Here is an 18,962-nt window from a genome sequence, read left to right on the forward strand (position 1 = left end):
AGCACTCTGGCCAGCAGGTACAGAGCGTGTTTCCCTGAGCTGACTATGAGCTAAGATGTTTATTCCCAGTCCAAGCAGCAGTTCTTACTCCTGACTGCACATTAGAATTACCGGCAGAGCCTTTGAAAAATGCTAATGCTTGCTGGAGCCGGACCCTAAACCGATTAAATCAGACTCTCTAGGAGTGGGTCCGGGCATCAGTATCTTTTTAAAATCTCAGATGATTCCAAAGGACTGCTGCTTGAGGGCTGTTTGCATGTCAACAAGGGGTGTCCAGTGATGGTATTTAACTAAACCTACTCTTTTAATCACTTTGCGGTATATACATATACCAAATCTTTATGTTGTACGCCTTAAATGAATACAATGTTATATATCAATTATATCTAAATAAAACTGGAGGAAAAAAACAAGAGAGGTTGATTACTAGCCCAGTGGTTCTTGACCTTGGCTGTGTATTTGAAGTACTTGGCAAGCTTTAGGAAAAAAATTCTGATGCTTGAATCCCATTTTCAAATATAGTGATTTAACCATTCTGACTCATTCTTGGCATGAGATTTTTTACACGGCTTCCCAGGTGGCCCTATATGCAGCCAAAGCAGAGAACCAGAGTATTAGAGTGCACCCTTTCTCAGGTTCTCTCCACCCTGTTGTATGAGCAGCCGAGCCTGAAAGCAGAGGAATCCAGAGCCCCCCACACTTGGGAATTGGCGTTGCTAGAGGATGAAGAGAAGCTGACTCATTCCAACTTCTCTTCCTTATTTTCCTTCATCTAAAATAAAACTGGTGAAGGCAGGTGTTCAAGTGCTAAAAACGAGCATTTCTTAACCTCATATATCCCATCTCCTCTGGGTGAGGTGTCTCTGCGGCTTTGTTAGTCATTAGAAAAGCTCCAGAGGGGAACAGGAAAGAGGTGGAGAGTAATCTGCACTTGCCACCTGGGAATGCCCAGTGCTTGTGTCTTCCTGGCTGATAAAAAGATTGGATTGCTTTACTCAACACCTAAAGAAACAGGCAGTGCTTTGAAATATATTATGTTACTCCTCACGATCATTACTATTAGTAATTCTTTATCACCACAGTTCATTATCATTAATAACAGCCTGAGAGCCAAAAAAGCTACTGGTTACATTTAATTCAGAGAACGTTAATAAATATTACTCTTTTCAATAAGTATTCCAAAGTGAAAAATTATAGTGATCATAATTTGCATTTAGAATTAGAAGTATTTATTGAACAGTAAGTTAGATCCTACTTAGAAAGATGCAAACTCTATGATTTAGATTCTGGTTACAAATAGATGGAAACAGAAGGAGGTACATATTTAAGATGACATTTAGAGAAGAGATGTTAGAAAAAGCCCATACTTCTGGAAACTATCAATGGTCAGTCAGTTTAAGAAAGGGTGTTTTAAGACTGGAAGGAGAAAAAAATACCTACATGAGGTCTGAAAGATTTTTCCAAATTCAGATGATCTATTCACGATAGGTTTTGTAGTCTTATAGTACTGGCCTATTCACAAAAGCTGGAGATAGGATACATATTTTCTTATGGTGTTCTCAAAGGTCGTATTTTGCCAACTAGCAAAAGAGATTAGGTATTGTATATTATTCTATATGAATTCTTCATGGCACTAGCAGTCACTAAATTCTCAGTAGGCATATAATACATGCTGGCTTACAATTTCAAGTGGGAAATGGCTTTTTTTCTAAACAAAAAATGGTGTTTAAGGGTAAGTGGGCGTAAGGGATTCTACTGTTGTAACAAAGATATTCTAAAAGATTCTAAAATTGGATTATGATGATGGTTACACAACTCAGTAAAATTACCAAAAATTACTTAATTGTACAGCTAAAATGTGTGAATTTTATGTTATATAAATTATGCCTCAACAAAGTTTTAAAAAGGGGCGGTCCTTAAGGGATGGAATGTGTTAACAGTGGAATGTGATAACAGTTAATGTACCAGAGGGATATTACAAATGTAGACTGCATAACTAATCTGAAAGGAAAAAGATGGTACCCAAAAGAGGGAAAATGGTGGATGAAAGCAATGTATACAGAAGGAAAGGAGCAAATCGTCACATCAATAGGGCATCTACTGTCTCCCATAACCGTTACAAGAATAGGGAGCGCAAGCTATGTGCTGGGAGCTAAGCTAAGCACAGGCAAACACAAATATAAATTGTGATAAACCTGATGAATTCTATAATGGAGTTTTGCATGGAGGACTGAAGGAAAAAACAAACAAGAACATTTTAACTTGCCCACGTTCACATAGGTACAGATGTTGAAAGCAGAAGTCAAACCATGCTTATCTCACCCTTCAATCTGTATTCCTGGGCTGAGTAAATGTTTGCTGTGCATGTGCCACAGACTGCTGTTCTCCTTCCTGTATAAATCTTCTGACTTTTAGCTGGACATACGAACAGCAGAAACAATGACATTCCCTACCCTCCTGAGCAGTAGTGTGAAGGAAGAGGCACACATCTTCCTCCTTTTAGGACACGTGCCAGAAGGTGTAAACAAACATCATTTCCCCTCCAATCCTATTAGTAGAACTTACTCTCATGCCTAAATCCTAAATCTAGCTAATTGAGGGTTGGAGAAAAGTGAAAGGTGAAACTTAATGTCCACGCCTGGGTAGGTAGGAGCAGCTTGTGTAATCACCCTGAGCTCTCTGCATCTAGACTTCTGTGAGAGAGGAATAAGCCTTCTTCATTTTTAAGCCACTTTATTTAGAGTCTCTCTTTCTCAGAATAGAACTTAAATTCTAATTAATAAAAAGAATGATTCTTTCTAGAACACAGGTAAGGATATAGACTTACGTGGCCCCTAAGTCTTTGATGAGAAGCAGTATTGTCAATCTTGTAACACTAGGCGGGGGCTTTCTTGGCCCTGCCAGTAAGATCACGATTAGACAAGCCAGCAATTATCTTTTTCATTAATTCTAGGTATAGAAAGGATATAGAACTTTCTTATTTATTTATTTGAAATATGTTACTCCTCACGGTCATAATTTTTAGTTATTTATTTTTTATTTATTATCAAAAGGGAAAGGGAGATAAAGGCAATCACACCAAGATGAGATACTCTTTCTCAGTAGGTCTTCTGTATCTTAACTATCCTTAAAGGATTAGAGGCAGATTAAGAAAAGCCATATCTTTCCCCCTGGATTCAGACGTTTAGCTCCCAAAGATTGTACTTCATGCTGCTCCCCTCCAATTCCAAACTTTTGTTATTATGTTACCAACTCCTTAAGAAGGGAAGAACAGGATATAAAACTCGTATCAAAAATGCTCATATTTCTTGTCCCTCTTGACTAACAAAGCAGATGCCAACTATGACACTGCCCTTATTTCACCTGGGAAATTAAAAGTTCTCCCCTGATGTACAAAAAGGCAGAAAGGATAATAAGAATGCCTCTACCCCTAACGACATTTAGATAAATGCTGTGTGGACCCCCAGGAAAAACTCCATAGCTCTGCAAGAAAAATTATATATACATATATATGTATATAAATTTGTGTATATACGATAATATGTAATATATAATACATATATACTTTAAGAATTCTGTATGTGTTTATAAATGTAAAATATTTCTGACATTAACTCAAGTGTTGACTGACTTAGGGAGGTATTAGAAATAAGGATTATGAGAGAAGGAGGTGTCTAAGATGATTCCCAGTGCTCTGGTTTAAACAATTATGTGCATGATAGTGTCATTCAATAAAAGAGAATACATTGGAGGGAGAGTAAGTTTTATAGGGGGTCATTAATTCTCTTTCTATTTTGATCAATTTGAGGTACAGTCATCTCTCCCAAGGGAGATCTTGAGTAGATATTTAGATGCTGGATTTGGAGATGACAGGTTTGGCATTGCAATATATACTTGAGGAATATTGGTATAGAGAAAATAAAGTCAGGTACTAGATGGGACTAATTAGGGAGAGAGCGGAGAATGAGACAAAGGGGAATGAAAATCTACTTTCAGGAACTCTAATATGTAAAGACTGAGAAAGGAGAATGAAAAGGAATAGCCAGGGAGGCGGGAGGAAAAGCAGAGGAATAAGGTGTCAGGGATCTCACTTTGAAAGGGAGTTTCAAATACTTAAATATTTAAAATACTGTCACCTGTGAAATCAGGTACGCTATCCAAGATTTAAAATGTCCATTAGAGGGACACCTGGCTGCCTCAGTCGGTTAGGCGTCTGCCTTGAGCTCAGGTCATGATCCCAGGGTCCTGGAACTGAGTCCCTCATTGGGCTCCTTACTCAGCAGGGAGCCTGCTTCTCCCTCTGCCTACCACTCCCCCTGTTTGTGTGTTCTCTCTCTCTCTCAGACAAACAAATAAATAAAATCTTTAAAAAAAATGTCCATTAGATTTAGTGACATGGAAGTCACTGGTTGACATAACAGTTATTTCACTACAAAATTGAATGTTAATTCTTTTAATATATGCTATGCAATTCACAGTTACTCTCTGTGGGAAGTTTTCCTGTCTTTCTTCTAGCAAAAGAGCTGTCTCATGCTCTTTACCTTTTAATACCAACCTTAAATAAATTATTTTTTCTGAAGCAAATTCATCTGGAAATTAGTGGGGTCCAAAGAACCAAGAAAGGACAAGAGACATAAATACTTTAAATCGCAGGAGAATTTACAAATAGGAAAGGTTCTCTTTTTTCTTTTCTGGTACTAAAAAACATTACATCTATTCATTTACTCATTCATTTATTCAATGCACATATACTGATCACTTACCAGGTACTATGCACCATGTTCAACGTTAAGGATAAAAAAGTGACAAAGTTAGTGCTTCCCCTGTTCTGACTGTACGTCAGGTCAAGGGGGGAGGCCACCAAATATAAAGAAAGTATCAACAGTGTAATAAGGGATATGGTGGAAGAAACTAAGAGTTTCATATGAACACACAGGAAGAACCCTTAACCCAGTTCTAGGAGATGAAGGAAGGTTTCTGGGGAGGTGTGAAGTATGAGCAGCAGTTAGCCTATTGGGGATGAGTAGGGATAAGAGAATGAAGAGCATTCTGATCAAAAGAAACAGAATATGCAATAGCTTAGAAGTCAAGAAGATCATGATAACTTTAAGGAACAAAATTAAATTTAGTGGGGAGGGTATATGCTGTACTGTGGAGCATGAAAAGGAAGAGTGGAAGATGGAAAGTAGACAAGGGCCTTGTAAATATCATAAATGCTCAGAGATCTGTGAGAAACCATGCAGAGTTCTACACAGGAAAACAACATGAGATTTTATTTTTAGAAATATTATTCTGGCTGTAGTATATAGAACATATGGGAAGGGGCCCCAATAAGAAGGAAGAAAACCACTGGAAGCTTCCTCCTGGCATCAGAAAAGAAATGATAGACTCAGGCAAGAGATGATGATCCAGAGCTTCACTGTTCAATATGGTAGCCATTAGCAACATATGTCTATTGAAATGCGGCTAATCTAAAGTGAGAAGGTAACATATCTCAGTAATAATTTTTTATCATGACTCCATGTTGAAGTAACAATTTTTAATATATTGGATTGAATAAAATATATTATTAAAGTTAACTTCATTGTTTCTTTTTACTTTTGTGGGTACTAGAAAATTGAGAATTTTACACTTTGGACTTATATTTCTACTGGACAAAACTGATTTAGAGCCTTTGCATTGGAAATGGATAAAATTGAATAAAGAAAGAGACATTGAGGCAGGACTTGCATATCAGTTGGACATAGAGGATAAGGAAAAGGAAGGAATAAATGATTCCAAAGCTTCTAATTTGAGCAACTAAATGAAAGAATGGTATACTGAAGAGCACCTAGGGATTTGAAAGCCCTTTTTGTTTTGTTTTTATTTTAAGATAGAAGAAGATGGAGTATGTTTTATTGAAAATATGAAGGAAGAGTGGAAGACAACAAAGATATGTGAAAAGTACTTGAAGTGTCTCCCTTAAGTAAAAGAGAGACAGACATACCTATCTCATTGTAGCAAAAGAAAGGCAGGGAAGGATGGGTTCTGGGATCTGGTTAATTTGATAGATTTGGAGATAGTAAATTGAAGACATTCCCATGAAAAATGCTTCAATTTTCTCTGTGAAGAAGAAAGTTCATTTACTTCGTCTCAGGGCCAATATACTGTCTTTAAAGTTTTGATGAAAATGGGAAAACTCTAGAGGAGCTGGAAGGATTCCAGGCAACACTGAGACCAAGATGACGTTGGAGAGAGGACTGCAGAGAGCTACTGGCCCTCAGTAGGCACAGAGAAAGGGGAATGCCAGATTGCCTAAGGAGAGATTCCTTTAGCTGCCTTCAACAAAAGGACAATGGGACCAGGAAGTTTGGGAATTGATAAGGGTAGGGACTGAGGAAATAAACATGAAATCTCAGCTTTTCCTGACAGGAAGTAAAGAGGAGAATGGATTGACCAGATGCTTGCAGAATTCCTTGATGTCAGAGTGAGAGAGCTGTGGTCAGTGGGATCTGTGGAATAAATACTTCAAATATTTCAAAGTCAGGGTGATGACATTGCCTTGGGAGTAGATATCTAAAATGGAGTAGAGGTGAAGGTTAATACAGATACGATCAAGAAATTGAGAGGCTTTAGATATTCACAGGGACATTGATTCACCTCAGGAAAATAGTGGGGTCTGGGTGAAGCAGGCAGTGAGCCAGAAGCACGTCTTTAAGGAATGAGGGGGTGGATGGGTTGATGACAGGAGGGAAGTAGATTTATAGCATAGTAATTATCCAATACATGTTAGTTTCTTTTAACAGTTCACATACAAATTAATAAATGATCCTATTTTGTACTTTCACATTAAAATAATATTCCATCCTTCTCTCCACAAACACATGGAGACACAATATATGGTTCCTTTCTCTCTCTCTCTCTCTCTACACACACACACACACACACACACACACACATACACACACACACATTCACATATGCTCCTCACTGTTGATATACATTAATCCAGTTTTTAGACAAAACTGATGCAAAGAATTGGGGGAAAATGTGTTAAATTGTGCATTTTCTTTTTGTGCTACAGATAGAAAAAAAGATGTACTTTTTTTTAAGCATCGTTAACAATAGCAACTTCATAAGTGTGCTCAAACGATAGCTTCTCAAGGTTAGGGGCAGGCCATGCTGGTACATGCTGAAGAAGCATTTTTTAAAGACAGATTTTTATAGTGAGAACAGTGCTTAAGTAGGAGTCAGAAGACCTGATATCCAAGAAGACTGATCAGTTATCAGGTATGTTGGGCAAGACACTTAATCTTGCTGAATCTCCACTTTCCCATCTGTACAAGATGGGTGACTTCCACATCTCCTACAAGTCAATGGGGTCTTTGTGAGGATTAAGTAAGAAAACATTCAGGAAATTCCTTTGTGGCCCGTTAAATGCTCATATAAGCTAACTGAGGGGTCACTATCTCCAGTAAAAATTTATCATCGTTCCAACAATACTAATAATATTCTCATTAAAAGGGGGGAATTAAGATTTGGGTCGAATTTATGATTTCTGAAGGAAGGCTACTTGCTTATTGCTTATTGGTTATTCTGAACTTTGGTGGGAGACTTCTTTTCTTCTTTAGGTAAGTACCAAAATACATCATCTCTTATATTTCCTTACAAAGGGTGCACTTTGAGCCATCTCACTAGAGTCACCTGATAGGTTTGTTGAAACAGTAGTTGCCTGGACTCAACACCTAAAGATTCTGCCCTTTGGGCTGAGACTCAAGAACCTGTATCCTAGCTGATGCTACACACGCTAATATTTTTTTATAACCATTTTGTTGAGATATAGTTCCCATATCATATAATTCACCCATTTCAAGGGCACAACTCATATTCACAAAGTTGTGCAACCATAAAATATGACATCTACTGGGTTATGTAAAAGTTTTGTGGACATGGAGACTGCTCTGTGGTTAATGTATAAAAAATCATCTCCCCCCCCAGCCCCAAGTATAAAGATAGATAAAAGACAAAATCATCGCACTCCACCAGACTGCTCTGCTTTCTGAGAGCTGACGGATTTCTGCTAAACATATTTCTTTTATTTTACAAAAGGGTTAGGGGACACTATAGAGAAAATGTAAATGCTGCATAACTAAAGGAGTGTGGAATTTTCCTCCTCCCTGAAAATCTGGCAAGCCCTGGCCTTCTCTTAACAGCCTAGGTATCAGAAAGAGTTTGTAAGGGAAAAGAATCATGATCAGGCTAAGGTTCCCCAGCTCCTCTTAAGGCCTACTTTCTGATCTATAAGTCTTGTTCTCTTCTTAAGAATTCAGGATCAATGCAACTTCCTAATATCTTTAGACAGAGCATGTCTCTAAAAGCTTATTGACATTTTCAGTTTGTCAGCTTCCAGAACTCCATTGTTGACTCTGTTCCATCTCTGTTTAATTAGAGGGGAAAGACTTTTAAACAAAAACACTTCATTGTTTCTGTAAATGGTAACATAAATGGTAAGGTACGAGCCAGAAACACCCAAGGCTTTAGAAGGAGTCACAACCCTATTCAGGCTGATGTTTTAGATATTTTGCAAAGTGCTTTTCTTACTCTGTGGGGAATAAAATGTTTTGGAGATGCATACTGGGGAAGCTAGGTAAGCTGCTTTTCTAGTTTTCAAAAAAAAAGAGGGTTTCTTATGGTGTACAGTATGGTAAGCATCTTTCTTGAGCATCATATTCACTTAAGAGAATTATATATATATTATCTATTTTATCTATTATTATTTAATATTTTATTTGTAGTATGTATATATATTATATATTATAATATGCATTATATAACCTCTTCCCTTCTAATGGAACTAATAGTCACTCTAAGGAGGTCAAATCAACAACTGAGTTTGATCAAGAAGACAAAAACAACAACAAAAAAACCATAAACCCTTACAGAGGGTTTAGACCAACAGTTCCTTTTTATAGATGAGAAACTAAGGTTCAGAGAGGTTTATAACTTTCAATTAGAGCACACTTCTCTGCTTTCCTTAGAGTAGGTGGTCACATCTTTAGGGCACATTATCTTGAATTAAAGATAAGAACTCAATTAAATATGATTTTCAGGGTGAAACCTTAAAAGCTGTAATGAAGTAAGTCCTAGTCTCTGTTAATAGTTGAGTATTATATTTTCAAGATCATGACATTAAAATGAAAGCAGAGTACAAGTTATGTTTTAAACTTGGTTATTTTCCATGACGTCAAGGTAAAACCCAAAGAGCAAGTTACGTTTTAAAGTTGGTTGTTTCCCTCTGCTGTACACAAAGAGTGTCAATTCAGTAGAAAGCTCAGCTCAAACCATCTATGCATGGTTTCCAAATTCCAGAGACCTCTGTCTGGGAACATTTTTCAAACCGCTGGTAATATTGCCACATATAGATCCTATCCAGGTTTAAAGCATAGGCCCCCACAACATCATCCTTGTTTATAAGTCTTGAAGCTGCCCCTAGTTCCAGGAAATACTTTGTCATCATGCACTTGACAATTTTTGGTTGCCATCAACCACGTCACAAACTTAACACTCAGTTTTCCCAGTCAGTCTTTCCAGGGACCCAACTCACCTCTCTGTTTGGGTTTCCATGCTGACATTTAGAAAAACAACAGTCACTCAACTCATAAAGCCCTTTCTCATGTTCGTACTAATTTTAATATTGACTTTCTCTAAAAGCTCCAAAATATTTTAAGATTTTTTTCTTTTTTTTTGCAAGATTGAGCTTCCAACTTGTGTTTTTTTAAGTGCTTCCAAATTTTTTCTTAACATATGTTGCACGAAGTCTGTCCTATTAACAGAACCCACTCCTCTTCCACATAGCATAAAAATCCAAAGATTTAGCCTTTCAGAGTGCATTCCTAGGTTGTATCATTAATTTGAGCTTTGTGTTTAGCTCAAATCATTTTGATTAGATTAGGTTCTCCTAAGTCACTTTATCTATAATCATCAAAGATTCTGAGTTCAAAACCATTTCGGGAACACCCAGTTTAATGTATCTGGATGAGGACACATTTCTTTATACTCTATATACCATATACATTTCTTTATGCCTTATAGGGAAGTGAAAGATTTTTTTTTTTTTTAATGAACACAGCAGTATAACATTTGATCCTAACATTTTTGAACAGCTCTCCTTTGTTTTACCCTTCCACTCAGGAAACTATTTAAAATTATAGGATTGGATAAATATGTGTATCAAATTAAGAATTTTATTTAATTTTAAGATTTTATTTATTCATTCGAGACACAGAGATACAGAGAAAGAGAGAGAGCATGAGCAAGGGGAGAGGCAGAGGGAGAAGCAGGCTCCCTGCTGAGCCAGGAGCCAGATGTGGGGCTGATCCCAGGACCCGGGATCATGACCTCAGCCAAAGGCAGATGCCTAACCATCTGAGCCACCCAGGCACCCCAAATTAAGAATTTTAGAGAGGTATAATTTGTGTGATTAAGCACTTTGATGCTAGAATCAGATTGCCTGGGACTGGATCTAGTTCTACATCCTACCTGTACAACCTTGAGAAGGTTACTAACCTTTCTGCACCTCAATATTTTTGAAGATTTTATTTATTTATTTGAGAGAGAGAGAGCACAAGCAGGGGAAGCAGCAGAGGGAGAGGGAGAAGCAGACTCCCAACTCCTGGCTGAACAGGAAGCCTGATGCCGAGCTCGATCCCAGGACCCTGGGATCATGACCTGAACCAAAGGCAGATGCTTAACTGACTGAGCCACCCTGGCACCCCTGCAAATTAATTTGTAAATAGGGATAACAAAAGCTAAATGGAGATTGAGTAGTAAATATATGCAAAGCACTTAGAACTATGCCTGTCACATAGAAGTAATATATGTTAGCTATTTATATATAAATGCATTTGATTGAATAAAATTTATAGATCAGTTACCAGGAATATAGATGCCATATAGTTTGGAGGCTATACACACGAGATCCCCAGCATACATAAATAGGAAAATTCTGGCAGGAATTTGAGAGAGATTCCTTATTTTTTGCTTACTATTTTAAATTTTTACTTTATTTTATTGTGGTTTTTATTTTTATTTTTTTAAAGATTTTATTTATTTACTTGACAGAGAGAGACACAGCGAGAGAGGGAACACAAGCAGGGGGAAGTGGGAGAGGGAGAAGCGGGCTTCCCACTGAGCAGGGAGCCCGATGCGGGGCTCAATTCTAGGACCCCGGGATCATCACCTGAGCTGAAGGCAGACGCTTAACGACTGAGCCACCCAGGCACCACTTATTGTGTTTTTTTTTTTTTTTAAGATTTTATTTATTTGAGAGAGAGAGAGAGCATAAGCAGGGGGAGTGGCAGATGTAGAGGGAGCCTGAAGTGGGGCTTGATCCCAGGACCCTGGGATCATGACCTAAGCCAAAGGCAAGCACTTAACCAACTAAGCCATCCAGGCACCCCTATTTTATTGCTTTATTTGTTTATTGCCTTGAAGAATTTTACATATTGCCTTTAATTTCAACTTGCATCATAAAGAAATAATCCTGTAGTAGGAGGTATTTAAAGATTCTTCTGTGGCTGTTATTTGTGATTAGATTCAGTTTTGATATACATTTCTTCATAAGGTTAGGATTTGAATGAAAACTTTTCCAAATGATTTAGATTAATCTGAGCCATCATAGTCCTGGAATTCTTCCATGACAAAGGTACAAAAAAGACCAGAGAAGTCTGCTGAAGAGCAACTTGAGAGAGGGCAGGAGGGTTGCTTGCTCCCACCCATCTGGAAGGCAGTTCATAAACACTAACCAGATCTCTCACAGGCTTGGGGCAAGGCCAGAAGCTGAAATAAATATTTAAAGTGTAATTTAAGATGATTGATTCTTTATTTACTTTGATTTGGTTAGGTAAAGTCAATGATCCAGGCATTACAAAGATGTTTCTGCTTACAAGTTTGGTTGATGGTTGTTGAAATACTCAAGCTACTTACAGGACTTCACTTGTTCATTAAAGGAATTGTCAGAGACCGTGATCAAAAAATTCTACATTGGAGAATGGAGACCAAGCAGATATAAATCTTCAATGGGTATAACATACAGTGCAATTTACTATACAGGTGTATACACACACAGATACACACACACACAGACACACACACACAGAGACACACACACACACACAGACACACACACACACACACACACACACACCCCTGAGATATATAGAGAGAATAGTGATGTTCCTAAAACTTCAGTGCCTCAATAATGATGAAGACTCTCTTAGGGTATATGAATCCAAAATCTGTCATAGTCTGTGCAGAGAATTTAGCAATTCATTGCTGTCTTACGTTATTCTCCAGTCCTGCCATCCAGGTAAATCTCACCTTCCTGAGCAGGTTTCAGCACTTGCATTTTATTGAGCTGTGATTCAACTGTACTATAGCTTCACAGCAGGTATCCTAGCCCTGACCTCAAACTCTCAAGATGTTGTCAAATACGCTGTTGGCAGTACCATGGTGACATGGGCAATGGGCCTCCCAAAGGCAAATATTCTGTGTACGCTCGATTACAATCCATGCCTCTAGATAAGAAGCTCCCAACTAAGGCCAGGGGTCCGACTTTCTGCTCTGGGAGGCCAGAGGAATATGCAGGGATAGGAGGAAGGCCACTGTGACTCCTAGCTTAAATGTATGCTCTGCTATCAAAGCACATAACCCACAGCTCATCCACACTCAGTCTTTCAAGCTAATTTTGGGGCTTGGCCCTACAAATATAAAAATGAATGATATTTGGCCCTACCTTTAAGGACTGTATAGCTCATAAAAATAACACCCTGAAACAACAGGTTTAGGAAGAAACAAAAGAGCACTTGTGATTTGAATAGAGGACTTCTCCAGAGTGAAAAAAAAAGGTGAAAAGAGGAAATGATAATTACATCAGATGAAATAGGTTTTTTGCCTCTAAAATGGCCAAGTAGGATTTTAACAATGTCCACTCTCTGTAATAAAATCTAAAGCTCTACACATATGTCAGCTCCTACAAAAAGGATAAACACCAGCCTTTATGGCTTTGACATTCTGAAATAAGGAGGGTAAATTAGTTACATAGACTTAAACAATTTTAAAGTAAGAAATTTCCAGATAATTAAGTGATTCAGCTTTTAACCAGCCTTTAATTTATAATCCCACTTGTGAATCCATAGAGAATCTCATTTAAAAATTAAGACAGCTTTTAATTAGGACAGATCATTAAGCAGGACAATTTGTATTTGATACAAAGAATCCTTGATTATAACATTGTTCCATATTTTAGTCTAATCTCAGAAATGTGTCAATATGTATGTTAAAGTAACCTTCATTGTTTATTATTTTTAGACTATTGATAGCATATAACCCAAATTTGTTTACATTTATGATTTCGAGATAAAAATGTCTCAGAAGCATATAGGCAGGCTCTATAGAAAGGAACAAAAGGTCAGCTTCCTGAAATGCCTGCATAACACCACCTTCCCCACACAATGGGGAAACATCTAAAGAAATTTCACGAAAAAAATAACTAAAAATGTTTATACTTATACAAACTATCTTTCAGGCATGAAGGTAAAGATAGGGATTCTTAGATATGCCTCATCTCAAAAAATACCATGCCCTGGAGTTATAATCTCAAGAACTCAGAGATGATTCAGAATTAAGTTTTCAAAAATGCAGAAGTAGTGATAGGAAAGAAATTGCACAGTTTTTCTTACATCATCTGGACTCATTAATCCAGTTGAAAACGTGATATTAGATTAATTCTGCAGTTTGGAATAATCTTAATCTGCTATTCTGTTTTTTCCTATTTTCTGTTTTTTCCTGTTTTCTCGTTTTTTCTGTTCTTTCTTGTTTTCTCATTTTTTACTTCGCTTTCCCAATTAGCCAAATACAAATGTTTATGTATTTATACATAAATACAATTTATACAGAACCCCTCTCCATGTTTAGTGACAACTTAAATAATAACTGTTGTTCTCTAGTTTTATCACTTGTTTAAAAATGATGAACAGCTTCTCCGTAATGATTCCATTTGTTTATATCTGATCCATCCAAAAGTCTCACTAAAATAAAAATAAAGGAATGAAATAAGATATAAGCCCATGGGAGGAAAAATAATGTGAGAAGAAATTATTGAAGAGAGGTCAATAAATTTGAAAGAAGGAAAGCAGACAGATGAATCCTAAGAAGGCTTGGGAATATACCAGGTAGCTAAAAAGGTGGGATTGGTGGCTAGAATTGAAAATGGAAAGATTATCTGAAAGCCTGAGGGAATGAAAAAAACAAAACAAAAAACAAAAACCCAAACCCCAGCTGTGAGCCTCCCACATCTTATCCTCTCGTACAAAGCCACTCAGCTACCCACACAGCACTACCACCCCCACTCCTCCCATATAGGGAACTATCACACTCCCAGGCAGGTTTTATACTTCTGGGTGGATTTCTATCCTTGGCAAGAGTCAGAGATTCATCTTCCAGATTAATTAAATCATAGAAAACCCACACTCCAGGAAACAATGTACATCAGAGAAGGGGAAGTGAGCCCTTGCAGAAAACAGGGAGAATGTGTGAAGTTCCTATAAAATATCAAAACATCCCAGCCCTGTTCCTTGCTCTGCTTCCAGAAGAGATTATCAAACAGGAAACTGGAATGTGTGGTAGGCAGAACAGTGACCTCCTAAAGATGTCCATGTCCTAATCCCCCAAACATGTGAATATATACAGGCCTGGGGGAATTAAGGTTGCAGATGGAATTAAGGTTACTAATCAGTTGACCTTAACATAAGATTATCCTAGATTATCTGAGTCGCCTCAAGTAGTCACCATAGGGTGTTTTATTTTATTTTTTATTTTTATTTTTTGAGATTTTATTTATTTATTTGACAGAGAGAGCAAGAGAGCGAGAACAGGAACACAAGCAGGGGGAGTGGGAGAGGGAGAAGCAGGCTTCCCGCCAAGCAGGGAGCCCGACGCGGGGCTCGATCCCAGGACCCTGGGATCATGACCTGAGCCGAAGGCAGACGCTTAACGACTGAGCCACCCAGGCGCCCCCATAGGGTGTTTTAAATGTGGGAGAGGCAGAAGAGTCAGAGTCAGTGATGAGATATAAGAAAGACTTGACCAGCCACTGCTGGTTTTGAAAATGGAAGAAGGCCATGAGCAAAGGAATATGGTCAGCTGCTAGAAAGGAGAAAAGGCAGGATAAGTGATTCTCCTATAGACCCTCTGGAAAGAAACCCAAACCTGCTCACACTTTGATTTTAGCCCAGCAAGACCCATTTTGGGCTTCTGAACTACGCAACTATGAGATAAACCAGTGTTAGTTTAATCTGTGGTAGCTGAGTTTGTGGTCATTTTTATTTATTTATTTTTAAAGATTGTATTTATTTATTTGAGAGAGAAAGAGTACAAGTGGGGGGAAGGAGGTGAGGCAGGCTCCCCATTGAGCCAGGAGCCTGACTCGGGGCTCCAAGTGAGGCTCGACCACGGGGCTCAATCCCAGGCCTCAGGATCATGACCTGAACCGAAGGCAGACACTTAACGGACTGAGCCACACAGGCGCCCCTGAATTTTTTACAGCAGTTGTAGAAAACTGATACAAAGGACCTGACCAAAATAAAAAGCCAACAAATATTGAGATTTGTACAACTAGGTCCTTCTCCTTTCATCCTGCAGTAGTAAAACCTCAAGTCAACAACCATCCCCCTCACATACACATGCACAGAGCCTCCAATTAGCAAGTAGAGCTTCTAAAGACAAACGACCAACTATCCCTATAATGTGAGTGCAATCTCCAAAATGTAAAATAGAAATAAATATTTTTTAAAAAGATAAAATTTAAAATAGAAGAACCAGAAATGTGGAAGACTGAAAAATTGTGTTGGAAAGACCTATAATTAATATAATCAGGAAGCTAAGAAATAATGTATCCATAAATCAAGAAAAGCACATTATTGAAGAAAAAGAAGTAGAGAAGGAAAAGAATAAGAGTTCAGAGAAATTTAAAAACATGTCAGCAGACAATTGTAAAGTTAATAGAATTTTTAGAATATGAAGTTGGAGAAATCACCCAGAAAAAAATAGTATTAAAGGACAATGGAATATTACTCAGCCATAGAAAAGAATGAAATCTTGCCATTTTCAAAAACATGGATGGATCTAGAGGTTGCTAAGCTAAATAAGTCAGTCAGAGAAAGACAAATACCATATGATTTCACTCATACATGGAATTTCAGAAACAAAATGAAGAAGTAAAGAGACCAAAAAAAAAACCCAGACTCTTAACTATAGAGAACAATCTGATGGTTACAAGAAGGGAGGTGGATGGGGATGGGTGAAATAGGTGATGGGGATTAAGAGTACACTGATCCTAGTTACCATCACACCCCGGGAGGAGCCGCAGCTGCCGCAGCCGGCCCCAGTCACCATCACCGCAACCATGAGCAGCGAGGCCGAGACCCAGCAGCCGCCCGCCGCCCCCGCCTTCAGCGCTGCCCACACCAAGGCCGGCACCACCGGCAGCGGCGCAGGGAGCGGCGGCCCGGGCGGCCTCACATCGGCGGCGCCTGCCGGCGGGGACAAGAAGGTCATCACAACGAAGGTTTTGGGAACAGTAAAATGGTTCAATGTAAGAAACGGATATGGTTTCATCAACAGGAATGACACCAAGGAAGATGTATTTGTACACCAGACTGCCATAAAGAAGAATAACCCCAGGAAGTACCTTCGCAGTGTAGGAGATGGAGAGACTGTGGAGTTTGATGTTGTTGAAGGAGAAAAGGGTATGGAGGCAGCAAATGTGACAGGCCCTGGTGGAGTTCCAGTGCAAGGCAGTAAATATGCAGCAGATCGTAACCATTACAGACGCTATCCACGTCGCAGGGGTCCTCCACGCAATTACCAGCAGAATTACCAGAATAGCGAGAGTGGGGAAAAGAACGAGGGATCGGAAAGTGCTCCCGAAGGCCAGGCCCAACAGCGCCGGCCCTACCGCAGGCGACGGTTCCCACCATACTACATGCGGAGACCCTATGGGCAGCGACCACAGTATTCCAACCCTCCTGCGCAGGGAGAAGTGATGGAAGGTGCTGACAACCAGGGTGCAGGAGAACAAGGTAGACCAGTGAGACAGAATATGTATCGGGGTCATAGACCACGATTCCGCAGGGGTCCTCCTCGCCAAAGACAGCCTAGAGAGGATGGCAATGAGGAAGATAAGGAAAATCAAGATGAGACCCAAGGTCAGCAGCCACCTCAACGTCGGTACCGCCGCAACGTCAATTACCGACGCAGACGCCCAGAAAACCCTAAACCACAAAGATGGCAAAGAGACAAAAGCAGCCGATCCACCAGCTGAGAATTCGTCCGCTCCCGAGGCTGAGCAGGGCGGGGCTGAGTAAATGCCGGCTTACCATCTCTACCATCATCCGATCCGGTTTAGTCATCCAACACGAAGAAATGAAGATGAAATTCCAGCAATAAGAAATGAACAAAAGATTGGAGCTGAAGACCTTAAGTGCTTGCTTTTTGCCCACTGACCAGATAAATAGAACTATCTGCATTATCTATGCAGCATGGGGTTTTTATTATTTTTACCTAAAGACGCCTCTTTTTGGTAATGACAAACGTGTTTTTTTAAAAAAAAAAAAACCTGGCTTTTCTCAATACACCTTTAAAGGTTTTTAAATTGTTTCATATCTGGTCAAGTTGAGATTTTTAAGAACCTCATTTTTAATTTGTAATAAAAAGTTTACAACTTGATTTTTTCAAAAAAATCAACAAACGGCAAGCACCCGTTAATAAAGGTCTTAAATAAAAAAAAAAGAGTACACTGATCCTGATAAGCAGGAGAAATGGATAGAATAAGCAGCGAGAAATGGATAGAATTCTTGAATCACTATGTTGTACACCTGAAATTAATATAACACTGTATGTTAGTTATACAGGAATTTTTTAAAAATAGTATAAAAGGCAAAAGGACTAGTCACAGGAAAGGGAAAATAAGAAAACCAAGCATGCGACACAGGAGGTCCACAATCAGGACAGTAAGAATTCCAGACAGAGAATGAGATAGAGAGAGAATGTGTGCACGCAAATTGATGAGGAAATATTAAAGAGATAATATTAAAAAAATCCTGTTACTGGTGAACATGTTCCCAATGAGTTATTGGTATGATGAATGAAGAGAGACAGGCATCAAAGCGTGGAATGGTAAGATTGCAGAACACCTGTCTTAGGGGTAAGTACTTCCAGAAAGGAAGCAGAGATCACATTCAAGGAAGGGTAAGGGCAAACACAAGATGCCAAGAGAGTAGGGAAATGCACCATGAAAAAATGGTTAGCCTTGGATTATTTACCTATCCAAACTATCAATCGAATATGAGTAAATAAAAATGTATCGGGCAATAAGTTCTCCGAAAAGAGCCCCCCAATGTGTGATTTGCTCTACAAAAATGTAGGCACAGAAAGAGGGGAAATCTTAGATTCAGAAAATAGTCAACACAAAAGGGTGGCCAGGGGAATTACCTGGTATGCGGAGTACCTAGAAAACAGTGCGTCTATTATTGGAGCAGGAGGGCAGAGGGGTGAGGGGATAGCACCAAAAAACACGCAAGCAAGAAGAATTTGATATGTTTGGCTCTACTGATAAGTTTTTCACTTCAGTAGGATAGTTCAATTTTTAAAAATTAATATTAAGATTTCTGGGAGGTAAATAATGCTAGATGTACAGCAAGTGAAACAAACATAACAACAAGAAAACCAGATTATAAATAACCCAGGAAACCGAAGTTATAGGAAAAAAGGAAATGTAACATAATAAATTACATATTAATCTATAAACAATATTTATATGGACAGGGCAATATAAATAATTTATGTTGACTTAACCAAAACATGGGATATAATAATATTTGAAGGATGGGGGTCATGGAAGAGTGCTAAATCCTCATCTGTTAGTG

The 18,962-nt window shown here is 38.6% G+C and overlaps 1 pseudogene; it reads left to right on the forward strand.

The window, feature by feature from the left end:
* Positions 1–16,377: 16,377 nt before the first annotated feature.
* Positions 16,378–17,804, forward strand: LOC114216491 (Y-box-binding protein 1 pseudogene; annotated as a pseudogene).
* Positions 17,805–18,962: the final 1,158 nt, after the last annotated feature.

Source organism: Eumetopias jubatus, unplaced genomic scaffold, assembly GCF_037043125.1.
Source record: "Eumetopias jubatus isolate StellerSeaLion01/CBP00866 unplaced genomic scaffold, mEumJub1_p1.0 scaffold_3, whole genome shotgun sequence".
Taxonomy (NCBI): Eukaryota; Metazoa; Chordata; class Mammalia; order Carnivora; family Otariidae; genus Eumetopias; species Eumetopias jubatus.